General features: G+C 43.1%; 1 protein-coding gene across 4 annotated transcripts in view; it reads right to left on the reverse strand.

Moving 5' to 3' along the window:
* slc20a2 (solute carrier family 20 member 2) overlaps nucleotides 1–27,708 on the reverse strand; it is an 85,845-nt gene that overhangs the window by 40,438 nt on the left and 17,699 nt on the right. For 2 of the 4 annotated variants that reach the window (XM_063069071.1, XM_063069073.1), the window contains exon 1: nucleotides 6,491–6,711. The exons of 1 other annotated variant lie outside the window; for it this stretch is intronic. The gene's annotated coding sequence lies outside the window, so the exon portion shown is untranslated. Of the gene's footprint in view, nucleotides 1–6,430; nucleotides 6,712–27,708 lie in introns of those variants that run through there. One more of the 4 variants, XM_063069075.1, reaches the window with a different exon arrangement.

A 27,708-nucleotide genomic window follows, 5' to 3' on the forward strand; every position in this document is an offset into this window, starting at 1 on the left:
CTGTATGATAGAAAAAGGCGCGAGGCTAGTAGCCAAGCAAGCCTTCAGCAGACGACGAACCTCGACCTTCGACATCGAGGCAGGCAGACATAGGAGAAGATGAGCTGTCTGCCCTAATGGAAACAAACGACGACGAGATGACACCCCAATGTCCCACCACCCCAACCCCCGGGCCGCAGACAGATACCGATTCGCAGAGAATGCAGCGGTAGCCGGGACGCACCCAGCACATCTTTAAGAAAAAAAGCCAAAATAAACAAGCTAATTAATTAGGTGTCGCCTCTGATCTGGGCCGACATCTACGTGCCGGGTGGCACCTAATTAATCAGCTTGTTTATTTTGGCTTTTTTTCTTAAAGATGTGCTGGGTGCATCCCGGCTACCGCCGTACCCCTGCATGCTTCGTGGATCGGTATCGGTTCGCTGCCCGGAGGGTGGGGGCCACTGCACCACCCAAACTCCAACGAATCAGCCTAACACACCATCATCAGCGTGCTCCGTGCTGTCTTCCCGATTCCAGTAAGTGATACTACACTGTACATACATTATTTCTACTTTATATAGGCTGTGTATTTTTAAGTGTTATTTGGTATGATTTGGCAGCTTCATAGCTTAAAGGTTACTGAAGAGCGCTTGCGCCATGTTTTTGCCGAGAGCGCTTGCGTGAGATGTTCGCTACGGAGAACAGTGCGCAATAATTGTAGAAGTATTTCTACTTTATATAGGCTATGTATTTATCACATCATTCCTGCTTTTACTATATGTTACTGTTATTTTCGGTTTTATGTGTTATTTGGCATGATTTGGTAGGTTATTTTTGGGTCTGCAAACGCTCACAAGTTTTTCCCATATAAATAAATGGTAATTGCTTCTTCGCTTTACAACATTTCGGCATACGAACCGTTTCATAGGAACGCTCTACCTTCGGATGGCGGGGGAAACCTGTACTAGCCACTACATCTGCACAAAACTCATTTCAGTGGAATAAAAAAGGTAAATCAAAACGATAAAGCTCAAGGGACTTAGCTTTAAATCAATTATGGTACAGCTGACTTCTGTCCATTTCATAGGTTGAGAAAAGCTATTGCCCCAATTCAGAAATTCTGCAAACTGCACGTGAAATCCAATCAATGAACTAGCTGAAACAGCATTCATACACAGAGTAAAAAAGAATGTTCCAGAATCCATCAGCAGATAAAGACAAAATGTGGGTTTAACAAAAAAAGAGCTACAAGGGACACTGTTTACTGTTTGGATTCTCACCCGCTGTTAAATAGCTTAATTGAATTTACAAGTTTTCCCCAGGTTAGGAACAAGCCTTTGGGGGTCTGCTGGGATGAATTTGATGGCTTTTGCAGGGCTGCAGGCATCTTCTACAGGTGGGAATGGGTCAATCCATATGCCTTCTCTTCCCTCCCCACCGCACCACAGGCTCCAACTTTCGTGGCAGGGTTGAGCTGAACAGGGCTGAGCAGACCCACTCACACTGAGTCAGTGAGGCTGGCTGCCCAATGCTTTTCTGTGCCTGCTTGCTCTCCAATCAAAACAATTTCTGTGAGCTACCATACATTATATTTGTTCATTTCTGACTTGTGAACAGCTCCAGCTGTGAACAGAACCCTATTGTAACCCAGAGACTGCGTGCACTGCATTTGACATTTTCAGAAAATTATATTTTTCAAGCATAAACAAATAGAACAATTCTAAATAATCACAAACTTTTAAAATATTTCACTAAACATGTCTCAGTAAAAAATATGCCTAGTAAGTTTAGACAGAAAGGAAATTAAACACTAATCTTTGTTGATTTTCAAATTGTAGCTTCTGATTAAGGATCAAAAGTTAGGATCACAAATACTAAATAATTATAACGTCACGACATAGGGTTTGAACTCAAAATGCCGGCAATCCCGTTCTCCACTAGATGCTGCTCAACTGGCTTAGAACAGCAAACTGTTTGTTGTTACGCATTGCAGCATCTGTAATCTATTGTGTCTTCAACTATATTTTGAGTTTTGAGTTTGAGGAGATTTGGTTTGTCACCTAAAACTCTACAGATATACATTCTGACTGACTGCATCACCATCTGGTATGCGGGAGGGGCTCTAGTGCACAGGATTGAAGTAAACTGCAGAGAGTTGTAAAATTACTCAGCTCCATCATAGGAACTAGCCTCCATTGTATCCATGACATCTTCAAGGAGCGATGCCTCAGATAGGTGGCATCCATCATTAAGGACCTCCATCACCCAGAGCATGCTCTCTTCTCATTGTACTATCAGAAAGGAGGACAGGAACCTGAAGGCACACCCTCAGCAATTCAGGAACAGTTTCTTCCCCCTGCCATTGATTTCTAAGTGGACATTGAAACAACGAACACTACCTCACTACTTTTTTTTATTTCTGTTTTTGCACTACTTATTTAATTTAACTACTTGATATACATACATATATATATATATATATATATATACTTAGTATCATTCAGTTTTTTCCTATATTTATCAGGTATTGCATCGTACTGCTTCTGCAAAGTTAACAAATTTCACGCTACATGCTGGTGATATTAAAGCTGGTTCTGAACATGGGTTTGTTTCCATCGGAGCAACTAGACATTGCAGTGAGGCTACCAAACAAAGCATACAATCACCTACAGTTCCCCTCCTCCCTTATTATTCTGGAGTTTTCCTCTTCCTTTGCAGTCCGGAAGAAGGGTTTCGGCCCGATATGTTGATCGTTCATTCATTTGCATAGATGCTGCCTGACCTGTAGAGTTCCTCCAGAATTTTGTGTGTGTTGCTCTGGATTTCCAGCACCTGCAGAATTTCTCACGTTTATTATTGCCTTTGTCGGGTTTGGACTGGAATTTGCTCTGGTTATTAAAATCTGTATTTTTTGTGCAACACAAATTATCGTCGTTAATCGTTTGGGCTTTGTAACACATTCATTTCACACAAGAATATTTTGGATTTGAGAGTACAATGGGTGCTTGATGTCACATCCATGCTGAGCAGATCTCTGCCGTGCAACAGGAGAAAATCAAAAGGAATCATGAGGATACATTCTGAGACTAGTACCCCTCAAATTGCAAAATATCATTAAAAGTAATTGTCCCTGAACCCCTAAGAGGCACTACCATGGAAACTGGCCACCACAGTAGCCCTTAACTGCCACAGAAAAAGGGCATGGGTGGGAAGCAGAAAGAGCAAAGAAGTGGGAGGAGACAATTAGAAGTCTTTTAAGTGTCTTAAATGTCATCTGATGGTTTAAAAAAATAATCAGCTGAAGAGAACAAATTGGGTTTAAACAACATTATATGTAGGCTGGGAATGGGGGAAAGCTGGAATCACTGAAGAACAATAGAATTTACCAACAAGAGAAAATCTACAGGTGCTGGAAATCCGAGCAACACACACAAAATGCTGGAGGAACTCAGCAGGCCAGGCAGCAACTACGGAAAAGAGTAAAGTCAACATTTTTGGGCCGAGACCCTTCAGCAGGACTGGTAGAATTTACGATCTAATTAGCACTTTGAATAAAAAACTTGAAATCTTTGTGTGCTACACCAGTGATTTGCCACGTTGTATCTCCTTTACAACAGAACTTCAGCTCATTCACAATTCTGCAATCAGCATCCTATCCATGGTGTGACCTCATCAACACCCCGAATAGTTGTTCAAACACAAGATCCTGAGGGTACCTGACAGGGTGCACATTGTAATGTACTTACTAGTGGGAGTCATGAATAAGGAAGGTAAAGTTACAAAATCTTATACAAACTGATCATTTAAAACTGAGTTGTGCACAAATTTCTTCCCTGAAGACAGTGAAACTCTGGAATTTTCTGCTACTGAAAGTGGTGGAGGCCGGATCATTAGGTATATTTAGAATTGAGACAAATATATATTTTGAACAATCAAGAAATCGAGGGTTAAGGGGTTACGATGAGGAGTTGAAGTTAGCATAACATCAGCAATGATCATACTGAAAAAAGATGGAGCAGATGTGAGGAGCCCGATTGCCTACTCCTGCTATTTGTTATGTTCTGAGATAAAGATATGCCATAACATGCTCCCATAAACAATAATAGGATAACACTAAGATATGTTTTTTTTTAAAAAGACTTTGTCTGCTAATGAAGTGCTGGATTATATATAGGCATCCGTTAGTCTCCTGAGACCATGGATTTGCGCCTTGGAAGGTTTCTAGGGCGCAGGCCTGGGCAAGGTTGTAGGGAAGACCGGCAGTTGCCCATGCTGCAAGTCTCCCCCCTCCACGCCACCGATGTTGTCTAAGGGAAGGGCATTAGGACCCATACAGCTTGGCACCGGTGTCATCGCAGAGCAATGTGTGGTTAAGTGCCTTGCTCAAGGACACAACACTCTGCCTCAGCCGAGGCTCGAACTAGCGACCTTCAGATCACTAGACGATCGCCTTAACCACGTTCCAACACAATTTAGTGCTGGATTAGTTCTGCACTAAAATGCCCCCCTACCTACTCAAGCTGCTGGAGTGACACTCAGTCTCTCACGCCTGTGAGTGCTACCATACAGCCATGGTTCAGTGGATGGATTCTGAGAAAGTGTCACAGAAACAGTTCAAATAAAACCAGCACACAGTAATTCTTTTATTTAAAAATAAGAGCTCTCAGTGCTATGTTACTCCAGATGTAATGACTTTGAAAACATCATTAGACATGTGCATGCACAGATTCCAGATATTAAACATAGTTCTTTTACAGATGTAGGATAATTCATTATTGATAAATTAAACTTCTACATCTATAGGCACCCAACCCATTGAGATTTCCACCACTACTCTTTTACAACCATGTTGAGGTATTTATCAATGCATGTACATGTGCCCAGTTTCCACAACACAAAGGCAACTTAAAATCGCCAACCTTGTTTTATTTGGGTGCAGCATGTTTAGCAAGACTCGTCTTTGTGAATAAATTACGTAACCATTCTCCAACTTATTTCTAGAGGATTTTCTGCTAGCTAATTAGAAAGGGGCTGTGTGGTAAAGACCAGATCGACTGTATGCCCAGGAGCCCTAAGAATTTTCAAATCATGTTTGGAACCGATATTACATTAAGAGAGATAAAAGACAAAATTTTAATTTTTTAAGCTTCGTCCAAAAATCTAATTTTTGGTATAAATACACGAAAGATACAATGAATTTTGGGGATTTTATCCCCGATGTCTTGTAAACGTTCAGATATCTGAGCATTTAAGATGCAACACAAGTGACTTACAGGCTAAACACTGCTTAAGGTGTGCACAGGTTGTAAACCATCACAGTTCACATCGAGAAGCTTATCTCTGAAGTTCAAAAGGAGGGGCCACATGCAGCCGATCCCAGTCAGTTGAGTCACTTCAATTGAAGAGATCATCTCTACCCCTCCCAAATCGCTGGGCATGCTCCTCCACATGATGCTAACAGGATCCCACAGACCCCACAAACAGAGCAGGGGAAGAAATACAAATTCCCAATTTGTTCTTCTCTATTCAAAATTGTCCTGCAATTTCTCACTTATAAATTTAAACCACGGCAAGATAAACTTTTACCCTACAAAAAAATTTAAATCTACAAAGTACAGGTCATGTGACTGTAAATAATTTCAAACAATATTGAACAACACTGCCAGTATGCCCAGAGATTCACACAGACTAGTCCGAAAACCGTTGTCCAGTAATTTCCCAATGATGAACTGTATGTGACACTGTTCTTGAAAAAACTCCACTGAACAGCCTACATTTTACTGAAACTGGGGGTCATAAATACTGCGAGACCTTTCTCAAAGTCAGACAATCCCATTCCAACTAACTGTAATGTGTAAGTTTTAACAAGTGAAATCTGCCACTTCAGATTCTCCTTTAATTATGAGCAAATCCCTCAACTTAACTTTTTGTTCAATGTTTATAAGTTAATTGTATTGTAAACTTTATATTTATGTGGTTCAGACAATAGTTAAATCCAGATTTGGGGTCTGTCTGCTGCTGGATGACACACAGCCTGCGGTGGTGGTGCACACTGAAGTCACATCAGTGTGTACTGGTGGGGTTGGAGGCGGGGAGGAGGGAGGAGGGCAGGATGGAGAGCGGGGTGGTGGTGAGGGAAACAGAACAAAAATACCACAGAGACCACCAAGTATTTGTGGCCAACTTTGACAGGCCAGCAGCAAACACTGTTTCTTCACAGTTGATGGCAAAACTCAGGCCAATTAAGTTAACCGTTATTTTTCCTTCATTTAACATCAAATTTTGCAGTCAGGCCAATATGAAAACTGGATAGTCAACAAGAAAAAGCTGGTCTTGGCCTAAAGTTCTGCTTTTACAATTTCATTAAAAAAAGTTCCACTTATATATTGCCTTTAAGAACAAAATATATACTGGCTTAGCGTATTTGTAATGTACTGTAGTTATTTACCTGGCAGAAGTAAAAGAACCTGCTGCAAAGAAACCAGAGAATGTGTGGTAGCTGCCTTACCGTCTCACTGTAAAGATCAATGCAAACTGCAGGTCCAGCTCACCAAGTTGAACAGAAGCAGCAATCTATCAGCCCACGGTTTAAAATATTCCGGCTGCCTCCCAACCTTTTTCTTCGTCAGCTGTTCTGAGAAGATCCTTAAACCTCACAGCCTGCCTAGCAGAGGAAGCAGAGCAGAGCTCTGCACTTTTATAATCCAAACACCACGACTGTCACCCAGTGCCACGGCACATGACAGAAAAACAGGAGGAGGTGGAGAGTGCTGTAGGAGGTCCTTGGCTTTCCCCCAAGCAAGCATGTGTTGTGCATATAGATGCCACTCACTGATCCGGAATGCAGGGCACAAGTCCAATTTACATACTATACATAATAGGAGAGGACTCACTTGATCCCGTATATGAAGCTGTTGAATAGGAATACTTATATATGATTTAATGTAAACCCAGAGTGGAAAGGATCCCAACTGTCCAATTACTCGCATAGAAGAGGTGTCGTTATCAATAAATCGTTGGTTGTACATGTGAAACACGCTGATTTCCTCGGCTGCGTAAGTCTAGGGAAGACAAACGTGTGAGATTGAGGTGCGAGCCATCCCCCCGCAAACTCCCGGTGGATGCGTGTAAATTACTACCCTGTTACAAATTAATGCCACGAAAATAACAGACAGTACATTGCATACGATTAAAGGAATTATATTTATGAATCTTAACTAAAGGGTTAGTAAAGAATAACAAAATGAAAAGGTTCCATTCTAATTAAACAGTCAAATGTGTACAAGTTGGAGCTCATCCTGAACTTCTCAGTCACTCACGCACTGGGCCCTCGGTCAACGTGAAAGCACACACCACCTTCCGAATGTCACTCACAATCCATCTCGAACAAACGGGTCTCCCACCAGATTGTACGCTGCAACCGGTTCTCCCCAGTGCCTTCTCTCTTCATCTCCTCTCAAACAAAAGCCCCAAGCCCAACCTTAGTGTCCCTCACCAGAGAAACCTCCCCTTAATCGGACTATCCTAATTGGATGGCACACATTTCTCGTCTCTCTCATCTTCAACAGTAAACACAAAACATCAACTGAAAACAAGCAGCTTGCACAGAACAGCACAAAATGAAATACATACAGCATAACAGTAAAAAATATCAACCAGGACATTACACATTTAAAAGCCAAAAGGTACAGATCACACAACCTTGCCTGGTGCTATCAGCAGGCAGTTGAATGAGCCTCCTTCTAAGGTTGACATCTGCACCAAAATGAAAAAGGCAATGGAGAACAAAGTAGGTCAGGTGGAAGGAAATGGAAGTCAGCATTACATTATACAAACAGTCTGCATCTCCTCCACCCAAAGAAAGTTGAGAAATGGCAATGTCATTAATCTGAGCCATGAAGCCAGGCAGGTTGCATACATGTTCTTGATGCTGCCAGTACTGAGATAAAAGGCAGTGGCCACTGAGCCCGGGGGCTATTATCCCAAACTTCTAGCACCACTTTAAGGGAGTGCACATCAAGACTGCTGCAGGTGATGGCCAGGAAGGATGAAAAGGTAAACAAAGGCACTATGATCATTTTCCATGTCGTTACATGTATAAAATAGGATAAACCTTACCCTAGGTGTCAAATACTATAGTGGAATCTGCTGTGTATTTAATCTTTCAGTAATATTGTAAATATACTGTTTGATTAAGCATTCTTGTTTGCATGATTCATTGTGTTATCTGTACGAGGTGCATGAATAGTGTACAGTACGTCATCACGCCACGGCGTTGTAAGCGTGTGCCTCGCTTAAAGTAAAAATGAAATTTACACACATCTCTCGGGCTCCCTTGTTTTTCTTTCAGTTAGTTTTATGTTTTGGAGTCACAGATTTATCTGTACACTCTCCACACTGTAAAATAGTGCAAGATAATCAATAGGCTGGCAGATGAGAATTTATTCTGCATTGTTATCGTTTTACCTTGTTCTACCTCAAGGCATTGTGTAATGATTTGATCTGTAAGAAACATTTACAATATAAGCTTCTCATTACATCTTGGTACATATGACAATAATAAACCAATTAAATTTCCATAGGGTCCATAGGGTTTTCGTGCGTAAGATACGGAAGTAGATTGACAGACCTTTCTTCCGCACAGATATTGCTGCTGTCCAGGTTGGGACCAGGCTGGGGTTGAATTCAGGGACATCTGCTTCGAAGTTCAGTGCTAATGCACTGTCACAAATACACAAGCGAACACATTTCCCACAGCCAGCTATTCTACTATGAAATGGCTTATGAAAATGAACCTTGCATTAGCCTGCAGCTGGAGTGAGGGGAAAACGATAAAGAGCAGCTCAAATTCCAGTTTCTGAGGGCAGGCTCCCACAGTTTGGCACCAGACAGCCTATCAACACTCACCCAAAAGTGATGGAGTCTCCATTCATTATTGGTAGACCTGATACTGGGCAAATGTCTCAGTTTCTAACCCATTAGGGTAGAAGTTGCTCAACAGCTGAAAAAGTTTTTATACAACCTTAGATCATGGCTATTTTGAATGTATATTCAAATGTCAATGGTCTGTCCAACATTTCACTAAGATCACTGTGACATCAGTCTTTCTTACAGGAGCACCAATGGCTCCATGGAAAATCTATCACTGGGCCTCAAGGTTATCAATCTGGCCCTGCTCCTATTGCTTACATGGACCAAGGTTGATATTGCTCGTGGAGAGAGGATGCTACTTAAAGCCATCCTCCACAGCTTACCAGTTATACAGCGGCCAACATACACAATGATTATCTGAAAACTAACAAAGCAAAATGCAGGAATATTCACTCAATCAAGCACCCCGTGTGAAGAGAGAAACAGAGGGAATGATACAGTTCAACAATTTCTCACAGCTGCTGCCTGACTTGCTGAAGATTCCAATATTTTGTTTTAATTATTTGTGGTGGTTAGCTTTAGGACAAATCCATTTTTGGCCAGCTGTCACTCCCATCGACTTCTAAAGCTGTTCTCAACAATGCCATCAAGTTTCATCACTGCTCATTTGGGGTTTCACCAACACTATGTGGCCGCTCATCTGTGACCAGTTGTGAGCTGGAGACAACAGGAAGAGACAGATATGCTTTTCCCAAAGACGGATCCAAGCACTTCAGCCACTTGTTTAAAAAAACCTTTGGTGTGGCACCCAGCCATAAGTTAAACGAGGATGGAGAAGAATGCTCTTGCACTCATTATTCAGTTTGCACCTTTCACAGTTGCACATGGCAGACTATGGAAGCATTCCATCTATCAGCAGACTGTGCTGCATTGACGGGACTCACAATTCTGTATTGTAGCTTCATTAAGATAGCACTTCGTTTTTAGATTGTCTCTGTGCTACCGTGCCATGGATCATGGAAATCACAGTACAATGGTTGCAATAATGGACCAGTAATCCAAGAGGTGTAAAACCTGCATTTCAGCAGTTTACATTCCATACAAATGTGACCATAACATTAAACACAGGTCCCTACATATATCCAGCATCCATCTGCATACAAAAATACAGGCTCATCACGACTTAAGCACGTTTGCTCCCACAACGCGCAGCCCTTAATCCTTTCAAGCCTGAAGTACCAATAACAAAGGCAAGGCACTCATAAGGCATGGAGACATTTTGCAGGAAGCAAACAAAACTCTTAACCATTCCATTAAGTAGTTTGAACTGGCTTTGCCACTGTGGCCTGAAGCCAGTCACTTGCCTCAGCACTGAACTGACTCTGCGGCCGTGCACTCTGCAATTCGTGTTCTGTGTATTATCTGGTTACTGTTTTATTGTTTGCATGGTTTGTTCTTTTTCTCTCCCCCCCCCCCCCCACACACAGTCTTTGCTGTATGGTCTGGTTTTCATTAACTCTAGTGTTTCTTTGTTTTGTGGCTGCCTGCAAGGTGAATCTCACGGTTGTAATGATATACATACTTCGATTTAAAAAATGTACTTTGATCTTTGAAATGAAAATCACGAAGTGTTTACATTCCCATGGCAGTCCCAAGGGAAGATAGCTTAGAAGAGGCCTTTGAAAGGAAGCTCTCCAAGTACGCAGGACTGGTCAGCAACTGTCAGCAGGCTGGATGGAGAGCGAGGTGTCTCCCAGTGGAGGTTGGTTGTAGGGGATTTGCATTAGTTCCTTAGCTAGAGCCTTCAGCAACTTGGGCATCGAGGGAGAGAGGAAGAGGAGAGCCAACCGCAGTATCACCAACGTGGTAGAGAGGGCCTCAGGATGGCTGGCTGTGGCTCAAAAGAGGGGAGCCATGGAGTCATAAGTAGCTAGCCATGTGGACACAAACTGGGGTCTGATCAACCCCGGCTGGGTCACCTGGAGGAGGTTGAAAGACCCGAAACATCCGATGATTCCAGGAACATCACTGAAGATGTGTCCAGAAGCATCAATAGATGCTTGTACACAACATCACCTTGCTCTTTAGAAAGAATAATGACATCCTCAATGATTTTCAATTCACTGGCCCTGACTACCTCATTTTTACCATGGATGTCCAGCTCCTAAACACTCTATTACCCATCAAAAAGGCTTTAGAGCTCTCACCTTCTTTCCCAACGAAAGACCCAATCAGTTCCCCTCCATCACAACCTTCCTTCGTCTGGCAGAACTGGTTCTCATCCTCAACAATTTCTCCTTCGGCTCCTCCCACTTTCTCCAAACTCCAGGGGTAGCCACAGGCCCGTGCTATGCCTGCCTTTTCTCTGGCTACGTAGCCTTCCCTGGTAATGCTCCCCAACTCTTCCTGCACTACATTGATGACTGAATCGGTGCTGACTCATGCAACCATGCCGAGCGCAATTTCATCAACTTTCCCTCCAACTTCCACCCTGCTTGTAAAATTACTGATTTGGTCCATTTCTCTCCCCTTTCCGAATCTCTCTGTCTCCATCTCTGGAGACAAACTGTTTACTGACATCTTTTATAAACCTACTGATTCCCAGGGCTATCTTGTCTATACCCCTTCGCAACACACAAAACGCAGGAGGAACTCAGCAGGCCAGGCAGCATCTATGGGAAAAAAGTACAGTTGATGTTTCCGGCCAAGAACCCTTGGCAGGACTGTAATTTTTGTGCTTACTTCCACAGATGCTGCCTGGCCTCCTGAGCTCCTCCAGCATGTTGTGTGTGTTACTTGGATTTCCAGCATCTGCAGATTTTCTCTTGTTTGTACCTCTTCTCACCCTGTTGCCTGCAAACTACTATTTCCTTTTCACAGTTCCTTAATTTTCACCTCATTACCAGGATGAGACTTTCCTTTCCAGGACATCAGAGATCCTCCTCGCTCATAGAAGGTGACATCCCTTCCTCCACTATTGATGCCATCCTCTCCTGCATCTCCTCCATTTCTTGGTCATCTGCTCTCACCAATCTCCCCACCACCTTAACAGGGACATTGTTCCTCTTGTCCTCTCCTACCATCTCTCAAGTCTCTGCATATGGCACATCATTCTCCACAACTTCCGTCATCTTCAAAGGGATTCTACCACCAAACACATCTTTACCCACCCCCCATTCTGCACCCCCTCCGTGCTTCTCTTGTTCATTCATCCCTCCCAGCACTTATCCCTGCAAGAGGCCTAAGTGCTACACCTGCCCATACACCTCCTCCCTCACCTCCATTCAGGGCTCCAAACAGTCCTTCCAGGTGAGGCAACACTTCACCTGTGAATCTGTTGGGATTGTCTACTGTATTCGGTGCTCCCGATGCAGCCTCCTCTACATTGGTGAGAGCCGACATATGGGGGAATGCTTTGTTGAGCTCCTCTGCTCCATCAACCAAAAGTGGAATTTCCAGGTGGCCAACCATTTGAATTTCTATCTCCATTCCTGTTCCAACAGGTTGATCCATGGTCTCCTTTTTTAGCCATGAGGTGATGCTTTGGGTGGATAAGCAACACCTCATATTCCACCTATGCAGCCTCCAACGTGATGGCATGGACATTGATTTCTCCTTCAGGTAAAAATTCCCCTCCCCTTCCCTCCACTATTGCCCAATCTGACCTCTTATCTTTTCTCACCTGCCTATCGCCTCCTCCTAGTGCCCCTCCTTCATCTCCCATAGTCCACTCTTCTCTTCAATCAGATTCCTTCTTCTCCAGCCCTCTACTCTTTCCTCCCATCTGGCTTTACCTATCACCTTCTAGTTAGTCCTCCTTCCCCTTCACCTTCCCCCACATTTTTATTCTGTCATCTTCCCACTTCCTTTCCAGTCCCATAGAAGGACCTTGGCCCAGAACATTGACTGTTTATTTATTTCCATTGATGCTGCCTGACCTACTGAGTTCCTCCAGCATTTTGTGTTGATCTGGATTTCCAGCATCAACAGAATCTCTTGTGTTACAGGCAGCTTGCTCAGTTCATGAATGAAATATGCAACACCACCCTTTAAATGGGGGATTAGTGGATGTTTACAACACTATTGTAAAATTAAAGCACATCTGATATATCAACAGGTTGAAAAAGTAGCACCTTTCACCCCACCCTCATGATTTTGAATTAAGATTAGATCCAATTACTAATATGATGCTTCCAAGATTGATGGGACAAAGTTTCTACTTATTGACCCCATACTCTACACACATAGGGAGCCCACCAATTTGGGAGTGGAGCGAAGTCTCATCTATTAAACACTACTCAACTTTCAGAAGCCAAGTTTTCTTTTAAAATGCCTCTTCTACTAAACTGCGTGTGATTGGAGCCTCTAATTTATATTTTGATGATGTGTTTTTGGGCTGACTGAATGATCTGGTGCTTTTGCTGTCTAAGGGGGAATTCAGTGAGGTCAAGAGTGGAGTGTGCGACCTAAAGGCGGAGTGCAAACCCACAATCGGCTCCATTACTTCTCGCCAATTAAAGCATCCAGCAAGACTGAAATCGACGTGGACGAGAGCGGAAGACAAGTGAGTGTTCAGCATCTTCTGGCTGCTTTTGCTCCAGTCTCACTCTCCTCCTCACTCATTGCTGATGAGGGATGGTGTCTTGGGTCCCACGCTGCAGAATTTGATTGGCTCAACTCCTATCTGTAGGCTTGTTTTGGAGGACTCCGCAGTTCATGTTACATGTTTCTGGATTCTGGTTATTCTGTATGCTATCCTGTGTGGCTTGATCATAGTGCTTTGGCACAGACTGTAGCGCTTTGGTGCAGACTAGCTCTGCGGCCAAGAAACAACACAGCGCCAAACCAAATTGAACTGAACTAAACTGAACACTCCTAGACCATTGAGGACTCTGCGGTTTGACATTTAATATATGTTGGGTGTTATACGTTCGCTTTTTGCTACTTGCGTGATTTGTTCTTTTTTTCACGTGTTGATGTACTCTGAACAGGTTCCATGGTGTTTCGTTGTTTCATGGATGCCTGCAGGAGGATGCATCACGGGGTTGTATAGTGTAGACATACTTTGAGAATAAATGTACTTTAATCTTTGAACCAACTCACAAATAAATCGCTCAATAATCCGAGTGACTTTAGTTGGGGATACTCTCATCGTTCTTTCTAAATAAGAGGCTGATACATTGCAAGTAACATTTGCATCGCAAAAGAGTTGGACAATGACACACTCCAGAGGAAGACTATCTAATCTACCCTTAATAGTCAACAACATTCCCATCCCTGAGCTATTAACATCTTGGGGACACACCATTAACCAGAAATTCAACTGAACCAACTGCACAAATCCAGAACAAAAAACATGAGGAAAACCAGTACCCATAGGTTCTAAGTCACACACCATGATGATACGGAAATATAATGTTCACCATCACCTTTAAGGATAACTAAGGGTGGGCAAAAATACTAAAAACAAGCAGAAGTGTTCTGAGGCTTCCCAGAAATGATGAACCTCACTGAGAATGCGAAGAGCCCAAATCTTGGGAAATAATAGCAGAGGGGTCTAATTACATCTGTTCCACTTCAGCTAAAGGAATATCAACGTGGTCCCACGTGAAGACACAGTTTCTACTGTGGGAGTGGCGTCTATCCAACGGAAGAGACTCACTTCCTGGGAGCCAGGTCACGAGTGACATCTGGGGTGCACCACTAGGAATGGCTGGATCCATCTACATGAACACCAGCCTCACCCAGCCCCATCCACTGCCATACTTACTTAATCTCACATTCAACTTCAGCAAAGATAACGAGATGAAAGCTAGGCAGATATATACCAGCTACCTCCTTCACAAGCCTGTCCATTACCTAACCTCACAGTCTGTTATCTGCACCCCTCGCTGGTCATACCTGCCCAGTCACTCAAAATCACTTTGTATCATTGTCTCCCAAAACTCCCATTTTCTTCTTTAAAACGCACCCTTTCGAATGACTTACTTGCTAATACTCTGGTTTCATTCTCCTCTCCAGAAAATCACAAGTTCATTGCAGAGATCTGAGCACATTATCCATCGCAGTATAGCTGGAACACTACATACAAGTACGTGCCTCTATCAAAAGGAATCGGCGGAATCAGAATATATGTAAAAAATAATAGATAATGCTTGAAGTCAAGCAGCGTTTGTGGAGAAACGAGTGAAAGACTTTTCATCTGAGTGGAGGCATTTGAGAAAACAATCAGTTTTAAGTTGCAGAGAGGGAGGCAGATGAGTGGCGAGGATGAAGGGAATATCTTCAATGCAAGCTGAGGGTTGTTTCTATATATGGAGCTGTCTGGTTGACCGCTTAGCAAGGGTAGTTGGAGCAAGTAAGCAAATGTAGGGTCACGTAAAAGCTGTGAAGTGCAGGTCGTACTTGTTACTGAGACTCAAAACCAAGAGGAGGATGTGGGGAAAGCTCTATAGATCAGAGAGTACTGGTGGGGTAAATATTGCAGGTGGACAACAGAATAACAGAAATAAGAAAATCAAGATGCAACACCTATACTTCTGTTTCTTCCCTTGTCACCATCCAGGGATAAATTGTTCTTTCAGGAGAAGCTGCCATTTGCTTGCACTTCTAATTTAGTATACTGTACCTGATGCTCACAATATGGACACTCTACATTGGAGAAATGAAACACAGACTGGGTGACCACGTTGTGGAGAACCTAACTTCTGTCTGTAGGGGTGACCCAAGGCATCTAGCTGCCCAATACATCCTACTCCCATCTATCTATGGCTTACTACACTGTAATAACGAGGGCAAAGTTAAGCACAAGCTCTTCCATTTGGCGTGTTGCAGCCTTACCTGTTCATACTGAACTCAACCAATTTGGACAACGTGTATTTGTATTTGTGGGCTGTGGGCTGTAGCAGAAATGGCTCATTCTCTATAGGTTACTATTTGTTATGCTTCTGCTTCTCCCAGCACCACCATCCCCGGCCCCGACTGGCTCGAGGCACTGCCTTGTCTGCTCAGCAGCTCTTACAGTCATATCCACTGTTGCAACTCCTTGAACAGCACAGTTTTCTCTCCCTGCCCTCTTCATGGGTCTTTAACATGACGTGTTCAATTCTGTTTCCCTTTCCAAGTCGTCCAACCTGTTTCCAGCATTCCCTTAGGATGTAATCACTTGTTACTTATCTAAAGCAACTCCAGCACTGGCATAGAACCAGAGAACTAAATCCCAACTAGGAATCAACAGGGTTAGAAAAGTCAGTGTGTAGAGCAAATTCTAAAGCAGTGATAACAGTTGTTAATGTGGCAAATGGAAGACCACATACTACAGATTAGGCGTCAGAAACTTGGTTATGCAGTCCCACATTGAAGCATAAGTGATCTATTTTCATGTCATCTCATCAACAACATTGATGACCATCAGCCTCGGTTTCTGACAAGGTCCAATCCAAACCACTCAGGCAACCATTAGCCTACTGTTAGTGTTCAGGCATCAAGTCGGCTCTTCATAATATTTCAGAACTTCACACAGACACTGATATGTGAAAGTACTTCTGCAGATCCAGGGTGAGGACTGGGCCTCCAAGCCTAGTGGGCGGAGGGGGCCAGTCGACAGATGATATCCCTGCGCTGGGATGGTCTGGACTGTATACATACATGCATATTCTGCATTGTCATATTTTTACTGATATTCCATATGGGTTTGTTGGCTTATTTTAGCCGTGTTGTCATAGAAATAAATTTTGGCCATTGTAATAGCTGAATTTATCACTTTGCTTTTCAAAGACAAAGGCATTTGGCTATTGAGTACATTCAAAGTAGTGGCTGGGGCACTAAGGAAATCAAAAAATGTGGAAATTAAACAGGAAAGGTGTGGCAGAAATTCAGCCAAGATCTAACTGAATAGAAGAGCAAGACCAAGAGCTCAAATTGAATGCTCCCAATTCAATAGATCTTTCACACCATCAAAAGCAAATTGCAGCATTACAAATGGCTTTCCTGTCACATGTTACAATCCCACCAACAAAAAGGGCAACAAATGATCAAGGCAAGCTCAAACAAGAGGAAATCTGTAGAGAGTAGAAATCCAAGCAAACTACTGGTTTACATATGAATATGTGGGAATAAAAAGCACCATTAAAGTGGCTGGGAAAATGTAAGATTGAGAGGAAGGGGAAGGTGGGAGTTAGTAAACTCCAAGGAAGCAATGAGAGCACCACCCTGTGGCAGAGGTATGTACTACTGGAATTGCCATCCATAACATAGCCAGTTTTGTACTTCACCCTTTGGTATTTATTTAGCCTTATTAAAAACTGCAGCTCCAGCCATTATTAAAATCAATGTACACCTCTGCAAAATGAAATGCCTTACATTAAAACAGTGCTCTAAAAATGCACTTGGTTTGTACCATTTGAATATTCTTATTGTATTGTTTTAAATTTGCAATTTACGGATAGACAATATTCAGTGTTCCTACCAGAAGCAAAAATCAGAGAGGGCTCTTTAGAATTATAAATAAGCCAGGAAGGAACTGAAGAAGGGACTAGGAGAGCTGGAAGGGGACATGAGGATTAAGGAAAACTCCAAGGCATTCGACATGTATGTGAAGAACAGGAGGATGAATGGAGTGAGGGCAGAACTGATCGATCAGGGATAAAGGTGGAAATGTGCCTGGAGTTGGAAGAGGCAGGGGAGGTCCTTGATGAACACTCAGGAGAGAAACTTTGATGATAAATGTGATGTCAGCATAGAACTGACTGATATTCTGGAGCATTGAATTTAAGAAAGAGGCAATGCTTCAGCTCTTGAGAAACATTAGGATAGATACGGCCCTGGGGCCGGATGGGATACAACCCATGTTACTAATGGAAACGAAGGAAACGATTGCTAGGGTGACGACGATGACCTCTGCATCATCACTGGCCACGGTAGCAGTACCAGAGGATGGCAAATATTGTTCCTTTGTTCAAGAAGGGTAACAGGGTTAACCCTAGGATTTACAGACCAGTGAGTGTTATGTCAGTAAATTAAGTTAGGGATAGGACGTATGACTTATCAAGCTTCTGGTAGGATGGCTGCACACTTGCTGTGGGCTTTCTGGGTCCAAACAAAGGTGTAACCGTGTATTCTTTACCTTTTTTTTGCAATCACATGGTACTGCTGGATGGTAAAAACATCAGGAACTGCAGGCCTACCTCACTGTGAGCTGCTCGGTAGCGGTGGAGCTGTATTTGCTGCCTGCTGTGTTGCCACCTGTTACACCGCGTCAGATGCAGTGTATAGTCCAACAAACAGGGCACATGATTGTCTTAGACAATTTTCTTGTGATTGCACGACTCGGTTGGACATTGGCAATGCAGAATACTGAAACTCTGGTTCACTGATGAGACCAACAGCATGGCAGCCCCATGGTCTCAGTTGTCGAAATGGGTATGGGAATGGGAATTAAAATGTCTGGCCACCAGGAATTTCCACTTTTGGAAAATGGGGCGGAGGTGCTCAACGAAGTGGCACCCCTATTTATAATGGGTGTCACCAATTAGAGGGGGCCGCACCAGGAGCACTGGCTACATTAGACGACCCCAGCAGATTTGCAGGTGAAGTGTTGCCTCACCTGGAAGGACTGTTTGAGGCCCTGAATGGAAATGAGGGAGGAGGCAGCACCTTGGCCACTTGCAGGGATGAGTGACAGGAGGGACGTCGGTGATAAGGATGAATGTACAAGGGAATCACTGAGGGAGCGATCCCTCTGTGAAGCGGAGAGTGAGGGGGAGCTAACGATATGATCAATCTACAGGCTATGACATTTAGCAACTTGGGCTATATGTACGTTTTTCTGCTATCATAATTATATGTGCCTTGTGCTGTGTGTGATCGTGTGGTTTGCACGTTGGTCCCCGAGGAATGCTGTTTCATTTGGCTGTCTTCATGTGTATGGTTGAATGACAATTAAATGAATTTCACCTTGATTATTTGGAGAAATATATCCTTATTATGACAGTCAACGTGGCTTTGTGAGGGCCAGGTTGTGCTTCATGAGTTTGATTGACGTATTCAAGGAAGTGACAGACAAATTGATGAAGGCAGAATGGTGGATGTGCAGTATAGGATTTTAATAAGGTGTCTGACAAGGTTCCCCACAGAAAGCTCGTCTACAGTCATGAGACAAGGAATCCATGGAAACTTGGCAGTGTGGATTTGGAATTGATAAACCCACAGAGGGCAGTGGGCAATAGTGGATGGAATGTATTCTGCCTAGAGGTCGTAGACCAGTGGTGTTCTGTAGGGATCTGTTCTGGGACTCTGCTCTATGTAATTTTAATAAATGACTAAGATAAGGAAGTGGAAGGGTGGGTTACTAAGTTTGCAGACAACACAAAGGTTGGTGTTTTGAATGGAGTAGAAAGTTGTGGGTAGCTTACAATGGAACAAAACCAGGATGCAAAGTTAGGCTGAGAAGTGACAGATGGAGTTCAATCCAGAAAAGCGTGAGGTGATTCATTTTGCAAGGTTGAACTTGATCGAGATCAAGATTCAGAGAATCAGGTTAATTGTGGGATTCTTAAAAGTGTGGAGTTACAGAGAAACCTAAAATCTCAGGTGAAAATCCTTAACTCTGTTTTTCCACTTAAAGTTAGCACAAAAGTTGACAGGGTGATTAAGAAGGCACATTGTGTGCAGACCTTCGTTAGTCAGAGGATTGAGTTCAAGAGCCGCGACGTAATGTTGCAGATCTGTAAAACTCAGGTTATACCACACTTGAAGTATTGTGTTCCGTTCTGGTCACCTCATTATAGGAAGGATGTAGAAGTTTTTGAGGAAGTACAGAGGAGATTTACCAGAATGCTGCTTGGATAAGAAATATGGCTTCTGAGGAAAGATTGAGCATACTAGGGTTTTTCTACTTGGAGCAAAGGAGGATGAGAGGCAGCTTGATATAGGTGTAAAAGGGGCGTAGATAGAGTGCTTTTTTCCCAGGCAGCAATGGCCAATGCCAAAGAACATCCTTTTAATTAAGTGAAATAAAATATAGGGGAGATGTCAGACCCTGGAATGTACTGCAAGCAGGGGGAGGGGGGAGGCAGGGTGGTAGAAGCTGATACACAAGGGATATTGAAGAAAATACTTAGATGCTCGTATGAAAGAAAAATGGAGTGTTATGGACTACGTAGAAGAGAAGGGTTAGATTGATCAAAGAGTAAATTACAGGCATTCGTTAGTCTCGTGAGACTATGGATTTGCGCCTTGGAAGGTTTCTAGGGTGCAGGCCTGGGCAAGGTTGTATGGAAGGCCGGCAGTTGCCCATGATGCAAGTCTCCCCTCTCCACGCCACCGATGTTGTCCAAGGGAAGGGCATTAGGACCCACACAGCAGAGCAGTGTGTGGTTAAGTGCCTTGCTCAAGGACACAACACGCTGCCTCAGCCAAGGCTCGAACTAACAGCCTTCAGATCACCAGAGGAACGCCTTAACCACTTGGCCACGCGCCAACACAGAGTAAGTGAAAGGTTGGCAAAACATCACGGACTGAAAGGGTCATACTGTGCAGGACAGTCATTTTTTTCTAGAAACACAAAGTACACCAGAAGTGGGTCTCTCTGTCCCTCAGACCTCCTCAATCCTCAAGAAGATCACAGTTGATCCCACACCTCAAGCTCAATTTTCTGCCCTATTCAGAGTCCAAAACCTGACGCAGTTCAAATCACAGTCAGGGACTTCAACCCCTCCCCAATTACCACCAGTATATAACCTGCAGCACCAGACCTCCCAATAGACTAGACCACCATTATATTAAGATAAGGAATGCCTACCGTTCTATGCCTAGACTGCATTTTGGTAAATCTGACACTTGCTTGTCCTCTCCTTCCTGCACACAGTCAGAGGCTAAAGAGCAAAGCTCCAGAGATGAGGACAACAAAGAGGTAGTCGCAGGAGGCAGAGATTGCTTCAAATTAGTGGACTGAGCTGTGTTCAAGGACCCAAGTCTGGATCTTTCTGGATATTGTTACAGCTATACAAGACCCCACTTGATAATGAGAGGCATTGAACATGTGGATAGTCAGAGGCTTTTTCCCAGGGCTGAAATGGCAAACACAAGGGGGCATAGTTCCAAGGTGCTTGGAAATGGGTACAAAGGGGATGTCAGAGGCAAGTTTTTCACCCAGAGAGTGGCGAACACGTGGAATGCACTGCCAGCAAAGGTGGTAGAGGAGGATACAAGAGTCTTTTAAGAGACTCTTTGATAGGTACATGGAGCTTAGAAAAATAGAGGGCTATGCGGTAGGGAAATTCTAGGCAGCTTCTAGAGTCGGTTATGCGGTCGGCACAACATTGTGGGCCGAAGGGCCTGTAATGTGCTGTAGATTTTCTATGTGTCTATGTTCTAACTAAATGAATACAGCATGATTGTTACAGACTTTTTTAAAAAACAGTTGTAGATGAGTGTATCCCTAAAAAAATCATTCAGAGTCTTCCCCAACTAGAAGCCCTGGAGGAACCAAGCCAAGAAAGTTACAAGAGGTCAAGGCACAATCTCTGGAAAGCCACCTCACAAGTGACGTGGCAATTCCAGACTAAATTTGAATCAACAAAGGATGCTCAACAGTTGTGGCAAGGCTTGAATAGTATCACCTCTAATAAAGTAAACTCATGTGACATAGGCTTAACAGGGTTTCACTTCCAGATGAGCTCAATGCCTTCTATGATCAGAGGTGGAGAGGGTCAGCAACTTTAAATTCCTTAGTGTTATTTTTTCTCCCCAGAGGTCCTGTCCTGGGCCCAGCACGTAAGTGCAATTATGAAGAAAACACGGCAGACCTCTACTTTCTTTGGAGTTAGCGAAGATTTTGCATGACATCTAAAACTTTGACAAATTTCTATAGATGTATTATGGAGAGTATATTGACTGGCTGCATCACAGCCGATACAGAAATGATACACAGCAGATATGTACTTTGATAATAAATTTACTTTGAATTTCTTTTTGTTCTCCTTCCTAAAAAGCAGTGGTACATTTGCTACTTCCCAATGTGCTCCAGAATTTAGGCACAGCAACACAAGTGAAAATGTCAATACTATGTGCAGGTGGAAATTTGATGTTTTATTTCCTCAAGGAGCTTCACATTCACCATTATCAAGGCTCACAACTGTTGCAGCACAGGATTAGCACACCAATGTTTGTAGCAATTCCCTGCAAAAGCAATTTGTTCAGTCCCATTCTACCCACTACCCCACAGGCTTGAATTGCTTTTCTTCTTTACTTAGCTATCCAACTCCCTTTCAAAAAAAAATGACAACCGAATCTGTTCCACCACCACTGTACTCCATTTACAGATTAAAAGGACATTGTCTTAAAAAGATAAAACATATAAAAACAAGTTTCTTTTCAACCCTGCATCCACAAAGATATACATACTTACATCAAAAGCTCTTTGTTCCTGAACCTCCTAAAATTTGTACTCTTTAAGTTGTCCTCTCCTAAGACCTCCCAGGTATCTCCCCATTCTGCCTGCCTGTTTATGCCTTCTTGAATATCACTCAGTGACCACTTCATTAGGTACACCAGTACACCTGCTTGTTAAGCAAATATCTAGTCAGCCAACCATATGGCAGCAACTCAATACATAAAAGCACACAGACGTGGTCAAGAGGTTCAGTTATCGATCAGACCAAACATCAAAATGATCTAAGTGACTTTGACAGTGGAATGATTGTTGATGCCATATAGGGCAGTTTGAGTATCTCAGAAACTACCGATCCCCCGGGAATTTCACACACAATAATATAGAGTTTACAGAGAATGGCACGAGAAACAAAAAAAAGCACCCAGTGAGTGGTAGTTCTGCGAGTGAAAACACCTTGTTAATGGGAGAGATCAAAGGAGAATGGACAGACTGATTCAAGCTGACAGGAAGCGACAGTAATTCAAATAACCGCATGTTACAACAGCAGTGTGCAGAAGGGCATCTCCAAACGCACAACATATCGAACGTTGTAGTGGGTGAGCGACAGCAGCAGACCCCAGACACACAGAAATATACAGAGTGGCCACTTTATTAGGTACATCCTGTACTATCACTTCCAGGCATAAATTGTGGTGTGTGCACACCAAGTTAATATTACACCAGAAGGAAAACAATGAACTTAGAACTGAGCTCTGCCTCCACACTGCAAAAGCCATCATTCATCACTTGCATGCTGAAATCAGTCTATTCTCCAATATCCCTTCTGTTCCATAACTTGATCAGCAAAAATGAAGACTATGTGTAACTTATCAACATTTGCAGGATATTCGCATCCCTACTTGTCCTGATTACAATTAGCTATTTCTAGCAGCTTCACATCACAGAGGCTGTGGACTGAATCATGTGGTCAAATTAATTTATAGAAAACTTCAACTCTCTCATCGATGCCTCTTATTCTAAAACTGGTCTCAGTTCTCACTAAGGGTATTTCAGGGAGGTTTAAAAATAACCATGGGACGCAACAGCAATTCCTGTTAAGTTCAATCAGTACTGCTCAGAGAGCATAGAGAGCTGTTTTAAAATGTGAGTATCCCAACACAAGTAAGCAGATTGCTCTAACAAGTTCCTTTGAGTCTTTTATAAAATTTAGTCGCTTAATTCAATAAACTGTAGTCAACAAAAAGCATTACCTTTTATCAAATTTTGTTAAGACCATTAGATTTAAACAGTAACTTTAAAAGTATTCAATTTTAGCGGCACACAGTCTGTTAACCAAGGGGAATTAAACATCAAGTAAATAAGAGCCATTCCCATCATTGCCAAGTTTCCCAGAACACCGCAAGACATACAGTAAGAGCAGAATTAAGCCATTTAGCCCATCAATTCTGTTCTGCTGTTCAAACGTAGCTGATTTATTTTTCCCTCTTAACCTGCATTCTCCTTGCCTTCTCCCCATAACCTTTGATACTCTTACTAATCAAGATCACATCAATCTCTGCTTTACTATACCCAATGACTTGGCCTCCGCAACCAGGTGGCAATGAATTCCAGATTCACCACCTTCATTCTCATAAACCTTCTCTGCACCCTCTCCAACAGCAGGACATATGTGGCCCAAAACAGCTCACAATTCTCTAGCTGTCTATAATACATTAGTATTACATCCTTGCTTTAATATTCCGGTTCTCTCAAAATGAGGGCTAACATTTGCATGTCTTTCTTACTACCAACTCAAACATTAGCAATCCCACACTAGGACTAGAGATAACAAGCCCCTTGTTATCTCTAGTATTTGAACTCTCTCCCCATTCAGAAAATAGACATTGCCTTCACTCCTTCCACCAAAGTGCACGAACATACGTTTCTCAACACAGTAATGCATTTCTCACCTCTTTGCCCATTCTCCTAAATTGTCCAAGTCTTTCTGCAGACTCCCTGCTTCCTCAACACTATCTGCTCCTCAGCCGATCAACTGTAAACCTTGGCCACAAAGCCATCAATTCCGTCATCTGGATCATTGAGATATAACGTGAAAAGTAGTAGACTGAATATTGAAAACTGCTAAACACCAATAGACACCAGTAGCAAACCAGAAAAGACTCCTATATTCCCACTCTTTGCCTTCTGCCAGCTAGCCAATATTCTATCCATGCTAGTATCTCTCCTGTAATACCATAAGACAAAGGAGCAGAAGTCGGCCATTCAGCCCATCGAGTCTGCTCTACCATTTTATCATGAGTTGATCCATTCTCCCATTTAGTCCCACTCCCCCGCCTTCTCACCATAACCTTCAATGCCCTGGCTACTCAGATACCTATCAATCTCTGCCTTAAATACACCCAATGACTTGGCCTCCACTGCCGCCTGTGGCAACAAATTCCATAGATTCACCACCCTCTGGCTAAAAAAATTTCTTCGCATTTCTGTTCTGAATGGGCGCCCTTCAATCCTTAATTCATGCCCTCTCGTACTAGACTCCCCCATCATGGGAAACAACTTTGCCACATCCACTCTGTCCATGCCTTTCAACATTCGAAATGTTTCTATGATGTCTCCCCTCATTCTTCTAAACTCCAAGGAATACAGGCCAAGAGCGGACAAACGTTCCTCATATGTTAACTCTCTCATTCCTGGAATCATTCTAGTGAATTTTCTCTGTACCCTCTCCAACGTCAGCACATCCTTTCTTAAATAAGGAGACCAAAACTGCCCACAGTATTCCACGTGAGGTCTCACCAGCACCTTATAGAGCCTCAACATCACATCCCTGCTCCTATACTCTATTCCTCTAGAAATGAATGCCAACATGGTATTCGCCTTCTTCACCACCGACTCAACCTGGAGGTTAGCCTTAAGGGTATCCTGTACGAGGACTCCCAAGTCCCGTTGCATCTCAGAACTTTGAATTCTTTCCCCATTTAAGTAATAGTCTGCCCGTTTATTTCTTCTGCCAAAGTGCATAACCATACACTTTCCAACATTGTATTTCATTTGCCACCTCTTTGCCCATTCTTCCAATCTATCCAAGGCTCTCTGCAGACTCCCTGTTTCCTCAGCACTACCAACCCCTCCACTTGTCTTCGTATCGTCAGCAAACTTAGCCACAAAGCCATCTATTCCATAATCCAAATCGTTGATGTACAATGTAAAAAGAAGCAGCCCCAACACGGACCCCTGTGGAACACCACTGGTAACTGGCAGCCAACCAGAATAGGATCCCTTTATTCCCACTCTCTGTTTCCTGTGAATCAGCCAACACTCTATCCACGTATGTAACTTTCCCATAATTCCATGGGCTCTTATCTTGTTAAGTAGCCTCATGTGTGGCACCTTGTCAAAGGCCTTCTGAAAATCCAAATATACAACATCTACTGCATCTCCCTTGTCTAGCCTACTTGTAATTTCCTCAAAAAATTGTAATAGGTTTGTCAGGCAGGATTTTCCTTTAAGGAATCCATGCTGAGTTCTGCCTATCTTGTCATATGCCTCCAGGTACTCCGTAACCTCATCCTTGACAATCGACTCCAACAACTTCCCAACCGCCGATGTCAAGCTAACAGGTCTATAATTTCCTTTTTGCTTCTTTGTCCCTTTCTTAAATAGCGGAGTGATATTTGCATCTTCCAGTCCTCCGGAACCATGCCAGAATCTATCGACTTTTGAAAGATCATCGCTAATGCCTCCGCAATCTCCACAGCTACTTCCTTCAGAACACACGGGTGAATTCCATCTGGTCTGGGAGATTTATCTACCTTTAGACTATTCAGCTTCCTGGGCTCCTATCTTGTTTAACAACCTCATGTGCAGCACCTTGTCAAAGGCCTTCTGAAAATCCAAATGAACAGCACCCACTGACTCACCTTTGTCTATCCTGCCTGCTAAATCCTCAAAGAATTCCAACAGATTTGTCTGGCAAGATCTCCTTTCAGGAAACCATGCTGACTTTGGCCTATTTTATCATGTGCTTCCAAGTATACTGAAGCCTCATCCTTAATAATGGACTCCATAAAATCTTATTAACCAGTGAAACACACAAAAGTTGATGGAGGAACTCAGCAGGTCACAGCATCTATGGAAATTCAGTTCAATTAAATTCAAATTTAATTGTCATTAAGCCATACATGACTACTCATGAAGACAGCCATATGAGACAGTGTTACTACGGAGTCAAGGTGGAAAGACATTACCAACAGTCTCACACACACAAGATCACAAACATGTAATAAGAGTCCCGATGCCCATCTCCCCCCTCCCACCTGCTGTGCTGCAACTTGATGCATACAAATCAACAAACCCATATGGAATATCAGTAAAAACATAACGATGCAGAATATGCATGTGTGTGTGTGTGTGTATACACACACACATACAGTCCAGACACCAACCCCACCAATATCATCTGTCAACCGGCCCCTGACACCCGCTAGGTGAATCCGTGGCTTTGAGGCCTACTTCTCGCGTATACGAGCACATATAGAATATTAGTAAAAACAGAACCAGACAATTATCTATGTATGTAGTCCAGACCCCTCAGTCCATTTTAAATCGTCCGTTGCCACAACTGCGCTACACTGCCCCCAGTAGAGCACCATGGCTTGGACTCCTCTCCTCCGGCAGCTAAAAAGCAAGTGATCCCGCAGCCCAAGGCTCGAGTCCATTGAGTGCCGCTAAAAAATCTGCAACAGAACTTGGCTTCTGGGCAAAACCCTGGGAGGGCAGCTCCGACTCCATTCTGGACACTGTGCCACACAGCCCCCGTGAAATGCCACGGCTTCATCCCCTCACTCCAGGCTGCTGCAAATAGGCTTCAGGCCTAGTCCTCCCTCAGTACAACCAATAAACAGTTGATGTTTTGGGCCGGGACCCTTTTACTTTGGGACTGCAAAGACAGGGGAAGATGCCACGGTAAAAAGGTAGGGGGCAGGGGAAGGAGGACCAGCTAGAATAGGTGGTAGGTGAAGACAGGTGGCTGGAAAAGGTAAAGGACTGGAGAAGAGAGTGGACCATGGGGGAAAAGGGAAGAAGGAGGGGCATCAGGGGGAGGTGATAAGCAGGTGAGGAGAAGGGGCAAGAGGCCAGGGTGGGTAATAGGAGAAGAGAGAAAGGGGAGGGAAAATTTACCAGAAGGACAAATCAATGTTCCAATGGTCTTACTAACCAAACCGATGAAATCAGAGTACACCCTATCCTCATTATATGCGGGGGATATGTTCCTCAAAGTTGATGCATAATGTGAATAATTATTTAAATGGAGGAAATAGGGATGCGTTCCAGAGGGCTTCCTAAATATGTTTTATCTGTAATTTATTCACACTTTCATACCAATACCACACAAAAACAGTACTACAAGACATTTGTATTATATTTCATCAATTTAAGGTAATATTCAATGTAATAAATCA

Source organism: Mobula hypostoma, chromosome 16, assembly GCF_963921235.1.
Source record: "Mobula hypostoma chromosome 16, sMobHyp1.1, whole genome shotgun sequence".
Classification (NCBI taxonomy): Eukaryota; Metazoa; Chordata; class Chondrichthyes; order Myliobatiformes; family Myliobatidae; genus Mobula; species Mobula hypostoma.